We start from the raw sequence: 9,562 nt of genomic DNA, 5'->3' as shown, positions 1-9,562 counted from the left end.
TTTGCTGTGTCATTGTGGGGGTTGGCCAACTGAGTCTGAAATCCATGAGACTTGGAAGGGAAGGGAAGGGAGGGAAGTGCAAACAATGAAGTGCCAGCGGGAGGGGAATTTCAGGAGCAGGGACTCCGTGGGCAGGGCTGAGGCCATTGTCCACAGCTGGAGTTTCTTCTCTCTCAGCTTCAGCCCTTAATCCTGCTTTTATATACCTTCTGAGTAAGGCCCACCAGATAATCCAGAATAATCTTCCTTATTCAAAGTCAGTTAATTCGGGAATTTGATCATGTCTGCAAAAATCCCTTCATAGCAATAGCTAGATTAGCGTTTAAGTGAATTACTAGGGACTATTATCTTACAAATTGTCACAACATTATAAAAAAATCATCACTTTGCTGTTTTGCAGGGTAAATGCAAAACATTCAAATACTCAGTAAATAATTGCCAACATATAGCCAATGGTAACCAGTAACGACAAAACCCTTCAATTACAATACAGAATTGACCATTAAGGATATATGGGGAGCCAATAAATTGGAACTTGCTTTGATGTGTCACAAATACTGGCCGGGGGACGAATGAATGCTTATATATAAGAATATTCTTATATACTTGTATGATGTTTCCCCTACCAGAAAAAAATCCCAGTCTCTCATATAATAAGGAACCATTTCCATGACTTTATAATAGCAAATAACCTAAAAATGAACTCCTAATACTAATTTTGTGTGCTTCTGACAGTCACCTGACAGAAGGAGGCAAAGGAATTGACTCATTTCCCGGATCACTGTAAATGTAAAAGCTCTCTTTAATCTCCCTTTAACGAAACAAAACAATACAGTAAAGCCACCATTACTAGTAGAGGCAAGCCATGAAATGGGTGGAGGTGCTTGCAGAATGGGTATCTGACAGAACCTGAATCTAGAATGTATAAAGAACTCCATAAATTAATTATTTAAAAGATAAGCCAACAGAAAAGTAGGCAAAATATTCGATTGGGTACTTATCAAAATGGGATGTAAGTATGATTAATAAATACATGAGAATGTGTTTAACTTCATAAGACCAGGGAAATGCAGACAATGAAGTGCCACTGTACACCTCCCTGAATGGCCACAGTTGGGAGAAATTGCAAGTGTTGGCCTGGCGGTATGGTGGCCTGCTAATGGGAGTGTAGCTGGCAGAGTCTGCTGAGATCCAGCATAATGTCCAGTCATATCCAACTGTTCTCGAGCCCATGGACTGTGCACGCCAGTCTTCCCTGTCATTCACTGACTCCCAGAGTTTGCTCAAACTCATGTCCATTGAGTCGATGATGCCATCCAACCATCTCATCCACTGTCACCCTCTTCTCCTCCTGCCCTCAATCTTTCCCAACATCAGGGTCTTTTCCAGTGAGTCAGCTGTTTGCATCAGGTGGCCAAAGTACTGGAGCTTCAGCTTCAGCCTCAGTACTTCCAATGACTATTCAGGGTTGATTTCCTTTAGGATTGATTGGTTTGATCTCCTTGGTGTCCAAAAAATTCAAAGGGTCTTCTCCCAGGGGCCCCCCTGGTAGCTCAGGTGGTAAAGAATCTGCCTGCAATGCAGGAGATGCTGGTTCGAATCCTGGATCAGGAAGATCCCCTGGAGAAGGGATAGGCAACCCACTCTAGTACTATGGCCTGGAGAATTCCACGGACAGAGGAGCCTAGCAGGCTACAGTCCATGGGGTCCCAAAGAGTCAGACATGACTGAGTGAACTTCACTTTCACTTTCTCCAGCACTACAATTCAGAAGCATCAGTTCTTCAGCACTCAGCCTTCTTTATGGTCCAACTCTCACATCTGTACATGCCTACTGAAAAAACCATAGCTTTGACTATATGGACTTTTGTCAGCAATGTGATGTCTCTGCCTCTTAATGTGCTGTCTAGGTTTGTCATAGCTTTTCTTCCAAGGAGCAAGCACCTTTTAATTTTGTGGCTGTAGTCACTGTCCTCAGTGATTTTGGAGCCCAAGAAACTAAAGTTTATCACTGTTTCCATTTTTTTTCCCATCTATTTGCCATGAAGTGATGGGACCACACGCTATGATATTTGTTTTTTGAAAGTTGAGTTTAAAGTCAACATAACGGCCCTTCCCAACAATCCCACCAGAGGTGTACCCAGCACAAACATGTATGTAAAACCTATATGGGAATGTTCGTAGCAGCACTGCTCATAATATCCCAAATCTGGAAAAAACCCAAATGCCCATCTACAATAGTATGCATAAAATCGGTGTATTCATACAGTGGAATATTCTACAATGAGATAAACATAAAATTAGATGCAGCAACACAGTCTCAAACATTAAACACAATCTTTTTTTTTTTTGCCATACCACATGATATGGAGAAGGCAATGGCAACCCACTCCAGTACTCTTACCTGGAAAATCCCTTGGACGGAGGGGCCTGGTGGGCTGCAGTCCATGGGGTCGCTAGGAGTCGGACATGACTGATCAACTTCACTTTCACTTTTCACTTTCATGCATTGGAGAAGGAAATGGCAACCCACTCCAGTGTTCTTGCCTGGAGAATCCCAGGGATGGGGGAGCCTGCTGGGCTGCCGTCTATGGGGTCACACAGAGTCGGACGTGACTGAAGCAACTTACCAGCTTTCCAGCACATGATATATGGGATCTTAGTTCCCCAACCAAGGCTGGAACCAGTGCCCCCGGAAGTGGAAGTGCAGAGTCTTAACCACTGGACCACCAGGGAAATCCCTCAAACACAATCTTGAGTGGAAGAATCCAAGTACAAAATTATAAACTGTATATGTCATTATCTATCATTTCATATGAGAGTCCAAGCCAGGCAAATCTCATCTGTTGTGTTAGAAGTCAGGATGGGATTACTTCTAGCAGAAGGAGTATGGGGCCCTGGGCAGAGGTGGTTAGAGGGTAGCATACAAGGTCCTTCAGGGAACTAGAGATGCTCGCTTCATTTGGGTTAGTATATGAGCTTAGTATATGAGCATGTTTACTTGGCAAATTCATCAGGCCATACACTTAAGACTTATACACATTTTCATATGTGTTATACTTTAGTGAAGATTGTGTTAAAATCTCTTAAGTAGTCATGTTATAGAGATCATAAATATACTACTGCATGAAACAAAAGATTCTTGATGTTATACAAGAATGTTTATTTGGGAGAATACAGTTTTCAGTGGCCACATCATTTATGGAGTCAAATAATGTTATCTCACTTAGAAACCACTTAGAAGTGAAGGTGATGTGTGATGGCTTGTGAGCTCTCTGAATTTTGAATATGCAAGTGGAGCCCAGATAAAAATTATTTATTGAAATCTTACAGTGGAAAAATTCCAAACTGATATTTAAAAATATTTTTAATATGTGTAATAAACTGTGACAAGTAGACATGAATTTTTGTTTTGAAGAGTTCATAAACATTTCAAATTATCCAAACAGCTTTTTTACATATTCTCATCAGAAACAATGCTGTTCTTGTATTTGGCCCCAGTGAACATACACACTGGATGAGAGACAAGGTGGCTTTAGTTTTGATGGCTGCAGTCAACATTACTAACAAGAAATTTGTGCACATAGCATATTTTAAGTTGGAAAACATGAATTTTAAACACTAATGTTTAATAAATGTTGAAAGCCAGGAAGAAAAAACAGTGCTTACACCCATCCATGTCAACATCTTTATGAGTGTGTGTGTTTTTGGCTGTGCTGGGTCTTCATTGCAGCAAAAAGGCTTCTCCTTGTGGGGAGCAGGCTTCTCGAGTTGCAGCACACAGTCCTCTTGTTGCAGAGCACAGGCTTAGTTGCTCTGTGGCATCTGGGATCTTAGTTCCCCTGCTGCTGTTGCTGCTAAGTCGATTCAGTTGTGTCCGACTCTATGCGATCCCATAGACGGCAGCCCACCAGGCTCCTCCATCCCTGGGATTCTCCAGGCAAGAATACTGGAGGGGGTTGCCATTTCCTTCTCTAATGCATGAAAGTGAAAAGTGAAAGTGAAGTCTCTCAGTCATGTCCGACTCTTATCGACCCCATGGACTGCAGCCTACCAGGCTCCTCTGTCCCTGGGACTTTCCAGGCAAGAGTACTGGAGTGGGGGTGCCATCGCCTTCTCCTACCAGGGACCAAATCCACATCCCCTACGTTGGAAGGTGGATTCTTAACCACTGGACCACCAGGGAAGTCCCATGCACTTCTCACTTTCTTTACAGCCCTGAGAATTTAAGTTCTGATTCAAAAACACTTTAAAGATAGAATTATTATAATGATACTTTCAGAAAAAAGTTAACCTGATATGTCTCCTGCTTCCATAAGGTAACTTGAGCAGCTCATTTCATCCTTATAAGTCTGGATTCCTCATCTGAAAATGTGTAGACAACAGCCCCTTCACCCTCTAACTCACAGAACCGTGGAGCATAGGAAGATAATATATCCGTATGAAATCACTCTCATCCCACCCAGATATTAGTAACAAATGCACTAGTGTCAGACGGAGAAGGCAATGGCACCCCACTCCAGTACTCTTGCCTGGAAAATCCCATGGACCAAGGAGCCTGGTGGGCTGCCGCCTTTGGGGTCGCACAGAGTCGGACACAACTGAAGCGACTTAGCAGCAACAGCAGTGTCAGAGGAGTCCTGAGTGAGATGTCCTGTCCTTAGAGATCACCCATAGGAATGTCATAGAGCTTCTGCCTTTGTTTATTTTCATTTCATTCCCTATTAAAATGTATATATTTTTCTATATGTCTTATAATATACATGATGCATTGGTAAATTAATATAGGCAACTGTAAATAATAGTTCATATGCTGAGGATGCCTATGCAAATATGAGACCCTCAGAAGTCCCCAGCTGCAACCTTTTGTGAAAAAAGAATTTGTGAGGACCAACACAGAGTATCTGCTGTGCCATTAATTTGTTTTTCTAAAAATAAAATACCTCCCTCCAGGAAGACATAGTTTGTATACTTCTTCACCTCCTTCAGTAGTCCTGGCCAGTCCAGGAGAAAATGTCCTTTGGGTCTTAAGAGATAATAAAAGGAATTTGGTTGTGTGTTCTGTTTGGCCTGATTCCAGGACTCCAATCCAAGGGCACTGATGCCTCCTTGCCTCTTTGGCATCAGGTGTCAGTCTTCTGCCTCTGGTGATACCTGATGAGTGGCAGCAGGTGCCGATGAGAAGCCAGCTCTTTCCCTTTAGGACGATAGCAGCATGTCCTCAACCAGTTAAGTCAGTGAACATTTATCGTATTGGGTTTGTTGGACAAATTCAAATATGAATAGAAAACGTGCTCTGGAGGAGGGAACTGAGTGAGAACTTTTTTTTTTTTTTTTTTTTCAAGATCATATTTCAGAAATCTTTCTGAAATCTAGACAGGTGTCCGTGTGTGTTTTACCCCTGCATGCGGAGTTATAATATTGAGCTCAGGCTGCTTCAGTGGTGGATTCAAGATGCATTGCCTCTTTGGTCATTGCTGCATATGCACAATTTTTATTCTCAGAAGACTAAAACCTAGTCCTTCATGTTTTCTTCTAAAATCATTTCAGTAAAAACACTGCCACCTCGTGTTTTGATTAGGAGAAGCATGATAGACCATACACTGACAAAGTTTCCCAGAGTAAACAGCAAGTAATGGCACCCCACTCCAGTACTCTTGCCTGGAAAATCCCATGGACGGAGGAGCCTGGTAGGCTGCAGCCCATGGGGTCGCTAGGAGTCGGACACGATTGAGCAACTTCACTTTCACTTTTCACTTTCATGCATTGGAGAAGGAAATGGCAACCCACTCCAGTGTTCTTGCCTGGAGAATCCCAGGGACGGGGGAGCCTGGTGGGCTGCTGTCTATGGGGTCGCACAGAGTCGGACACGATTGAAGCGACTTAGCAGCAGCAGCAGCAACTCATTTTCTTATTTATATTCAAAGAAAACCTGACGGAGTATAGAAATTTCCTGTATTGATTGTAAAATAATTGTAGCTCATCTCTTGCTGCATAGTGCAGAGAGGCTGTCCCAGCTGTTGAAATTATTATTAAATATAGATTCTAAGGTAATTCTGCTAACAGCCCAGCTTTATTCAATTAGTCTGATCTGGCTCATTGCACAAAGTCAAGGCAGAGGGATTATGTAGGTGCTTCTCACAGGGTTGCTGTGAGATTTACAATACAAACATTTAACAGGGCCGGTCAGGTCATAACTATTCAATTTTGGGTGCATGCTAAGTTGCTTCAGTCATGTCTGACTCTTTGTGATCTGTTGACTAGAGCCTGCCAGACTCCTCTGTGCATGGGATTCTCCAGGCAAGAATACTGGGGTGGGTTGCCATGCCCTCCTCCAGGGGATCTTCCCAACCCAGGAATCGAACCCGTGTCTCTTACGTCTCTTGCACTGGCAGGCAGGTTCTTTACCACCTGGGAAGCCCCAAGTACTCAATAAACTTCAGCTATTGTATTTAATTTTCTTCGTCACTTGGATCTGTGACTACTCTGGTTATTAAGATTTCTATAAGAGAACAAATAAATTATTGTGAGTCTTATTATGTCCCTTTCCCCGCTGAAATTATTATTTGCCTAATATGAGCTTGATAAAAGACGTTTATTGGGAAGCAAACCTTCAACTACAGCAGAATGGGTTCTTTTTTCAGGAGTACCAAGGAGGAAGACATCATCTGGAGGGGGATGGGAAAGTTCACCGAAATGAAAGGCATTGACTGTCAGTCATCAAGCCTGGGTAGCACTCTGCAAAGTCAAGAAGAGATGAGAAGACATCTTAAGCCGTATGTGTAGCCTAGGAAACAAAAACATCAGAGCCCCTGGTGGTAACGGGACACTGGCGGGGCTGCGCCAAGTGATAAATTGCCAACAGGCTGGAAAGGCACACATGGCATTGAAACCTGTGAACAAGTAACCGTGAGGCAGTGAAGGTGTTTCTAGTAGGGAAGAGACATGCTAAGACTTGTGCTTTTTTTCATATTATGGTCACAGGAGAAGGTTGTAAAGATAAGATAGACAGGGAGACCAAATGGACCACTGACTACTCATCTCAGAAAGAGTTGATGAGCTGGCACTAAGGTGGTAGGGGTGAAGAGGTGGTGCTGGGGCAGAGAGATGTTTCTGAGGAAGAATCTACATTGTTTAGTGACCAACTGAAAGGGCCAGGGACACGTCAGTGATGACCCTACCGTGTCTAGCCGGGGAGACTGGGAAGGTGAGGAAACCACTGAATCAGGAGATACACGAAAAGACGAAGGAGTTTTGGGGAGGTATTAACAGTAGGGAGTCCAATTTCAAATACATTAAGGTTGAAGAACCTCCAAGTGGATGACTTTCACAAGGACATTCAAGTGAAGATACTCAGAGCTGCATTATTCTGGATCTCAGAAGGGAAGCAGGACCTAGAATTGTGAAATACGTAGATTTATACATCACTGCTGCTGTTGGAACCACCAGATAGATATCTTTCACATGAATGAAAGAGTGTCAACACTCCTTTAAAAAACAAGAAGAAGAAGAAGGTGGAGACTGTGAAGAAAATGGAAAATGAACACTCTGAGAGAGAAAAATAGCACCAGGACAGAACTCCTGGGTTTCAAGTAGCAAGGGCTCAACATCCCAAATGCTACAAGAGAGTCAACCAGAACAAGGACTGAAAAGAGGCCACTGGATCAAGCGACTGGGGTGGGATCCATGACATTATTATGAGCGTTTTCAATGGAGTGGTGAGGACAAGAGGGAAAATGAATGGAAAGTGAGGGCGTTGGTTCATTGGTTCAACAAACGCTTATCAAGTGCCTCCTAGATGTTAGACTGTCCCGGCCTCGTCCAGCAGGGAACAAAGACTCCTGTATTCATGGAGCTTGCACGCCAGCACTGTTCACAGAATACTCTTCAAAGAACATTCTCGAAGGGTCTGGGAGGACAAGAGACTGGACAGTTTTTTTGAGCAGAAAGGGTGGAATCAAGGGAATTGTTTCCCACAGGCTGGTGAGGCTGGAGTTTGTGGCTGAATCGCGAAAGATAGAGATAAGAGATTGGAGAAGATGCAAGAAGGAGGAAGTAAGAGAGAGAGACACAGAGACAGAGACCAATCACACAGAGCCCCCCGCAGCTGTGGAGCCGGCATTTAACCTTCAAAGCGTGAGCAGTGATTTTCACCTCCAAGACAGGAAATGATTCGACAGCTCACATCTGATGGTCTTCATTTTCCCCGTAAATGAAGAGACAAGCCGAGAGCAGAGCAAAGGAGACTTGAGACCACAATTCGAAGAACAGAAGCAGGAAGTAGGAAGAGAGCCAAAGGACACAGCGTCAACACTATTTTCAAGCAGAGTTGTATTCAGCTAAGCAATAAATATGTGGTGTGTCTGCTACTCACGTCTACACATTCATCCTCACCAGACGCTCCCCGGTGTCTTCCTCAGACAGAAGATGTGTCTTCCTTCTCTGTACCCAGCCCCCAGCTCTTGTGACTAGAGCAGATACTTATGTGGTGCTCACATTCCAAGAGATCAGATGCTTTCTTTTACCTCTCAAAGGAAAGCGAACATTGTTAGGGAGCATCTACCGGCCAAGTGCTCGATTTTATTTACTTAGGTCTAGTCGCAGTGGGGAAAAGGCAGCTTACCCCTACCTACGCTTTCTCCCCAATCCACCCCCACCTTACCCGATTTGATCCTGCAGAAATACCGAGTCAGCTGTCCTCTCTAAATCCTCAGCACTTTATTTTTCCATTAGTGTTGCTGTACCAATCAACCTTCAAGTCCAGCATTTCAAAACACAGAGGAGAGTCATAAGATGGATTTTCTACAGGCAACTACCTCCTGTTCCTTCAGTCTCATCACCTCTCTGAGTCAGAAAAGGCCTCTTTGCCCTCGGTCTGAGGACGTTCGTCTTGTCTTCTCAGTGACCTTGTGCTCAATGCAATGATCCTCATCTCCAGACCTGCCTGACAGGCCAGTGTCCTCCGTCCATTAAATGTGTACCTCTTAACACAAAGACTTTTTGGTTGAACACAGCTGTCCTAGATATATATTTACACAGATTTCAAGTACCACTTGCTGGAAGGTTCTCCTTAGCTATTCAGATGATTCTCCTCAACTGCCTTTTCCGAGTGATACTAATATAACTTTACTGGCTTTCCTTTTATTTATATTTGTGGAACACATACAAATCAATGTGTGGTCATTTCATTTTCAATTCGTGTCCTTATATTTCATGGTGTCTGTAAACATCATAGAGTTGGATTTTTAACCTGCCTTTTAGCTGTCTAGTTCTTTAGTATTTACTGTAATTGCTGATATATTTGGGTTTATTTCTACTCTGTTATTTAGGGCCACTCTGCTTATTCTGCTTCTTTTGCATCTTCTTCCCAATCCACTTCCTTCCTGTGACTTTTGGAAGAGATTTTTAACTTCATAGCTTCTTCTTTACTGATTTAAAAGCAATAAACTCTTTTCTTACATTAATATATCCATTATATATAAATGTAAATATATACATTAATATATTTATTAATATAGTAAGAGATTTTTAACTCCATAGCTTCTTCTTTACTGATTTAAAAG

Source organism: Bos indicus x Bos taurus, chromosome 12 (genome assembly GCF_003369695.1).
Source record: "Bos indicus x Bos taurus breed Angus x Brahman F1 hybrid chromosome 12, Bos_hybrid_MaternalHap_v2.0, whole genome shotgun sequence".
In the NCBI taxonomy this organism is placed as follows: domain Eukaryota; kingdom Metazoa; phylum Chordata; class Mammalia; order Artiodactyla; family Bovidae; genus Bos; species Bos indicus x Bos taurus.
This window is presented reverse-complemented; position numbering follows the sequence as displayed.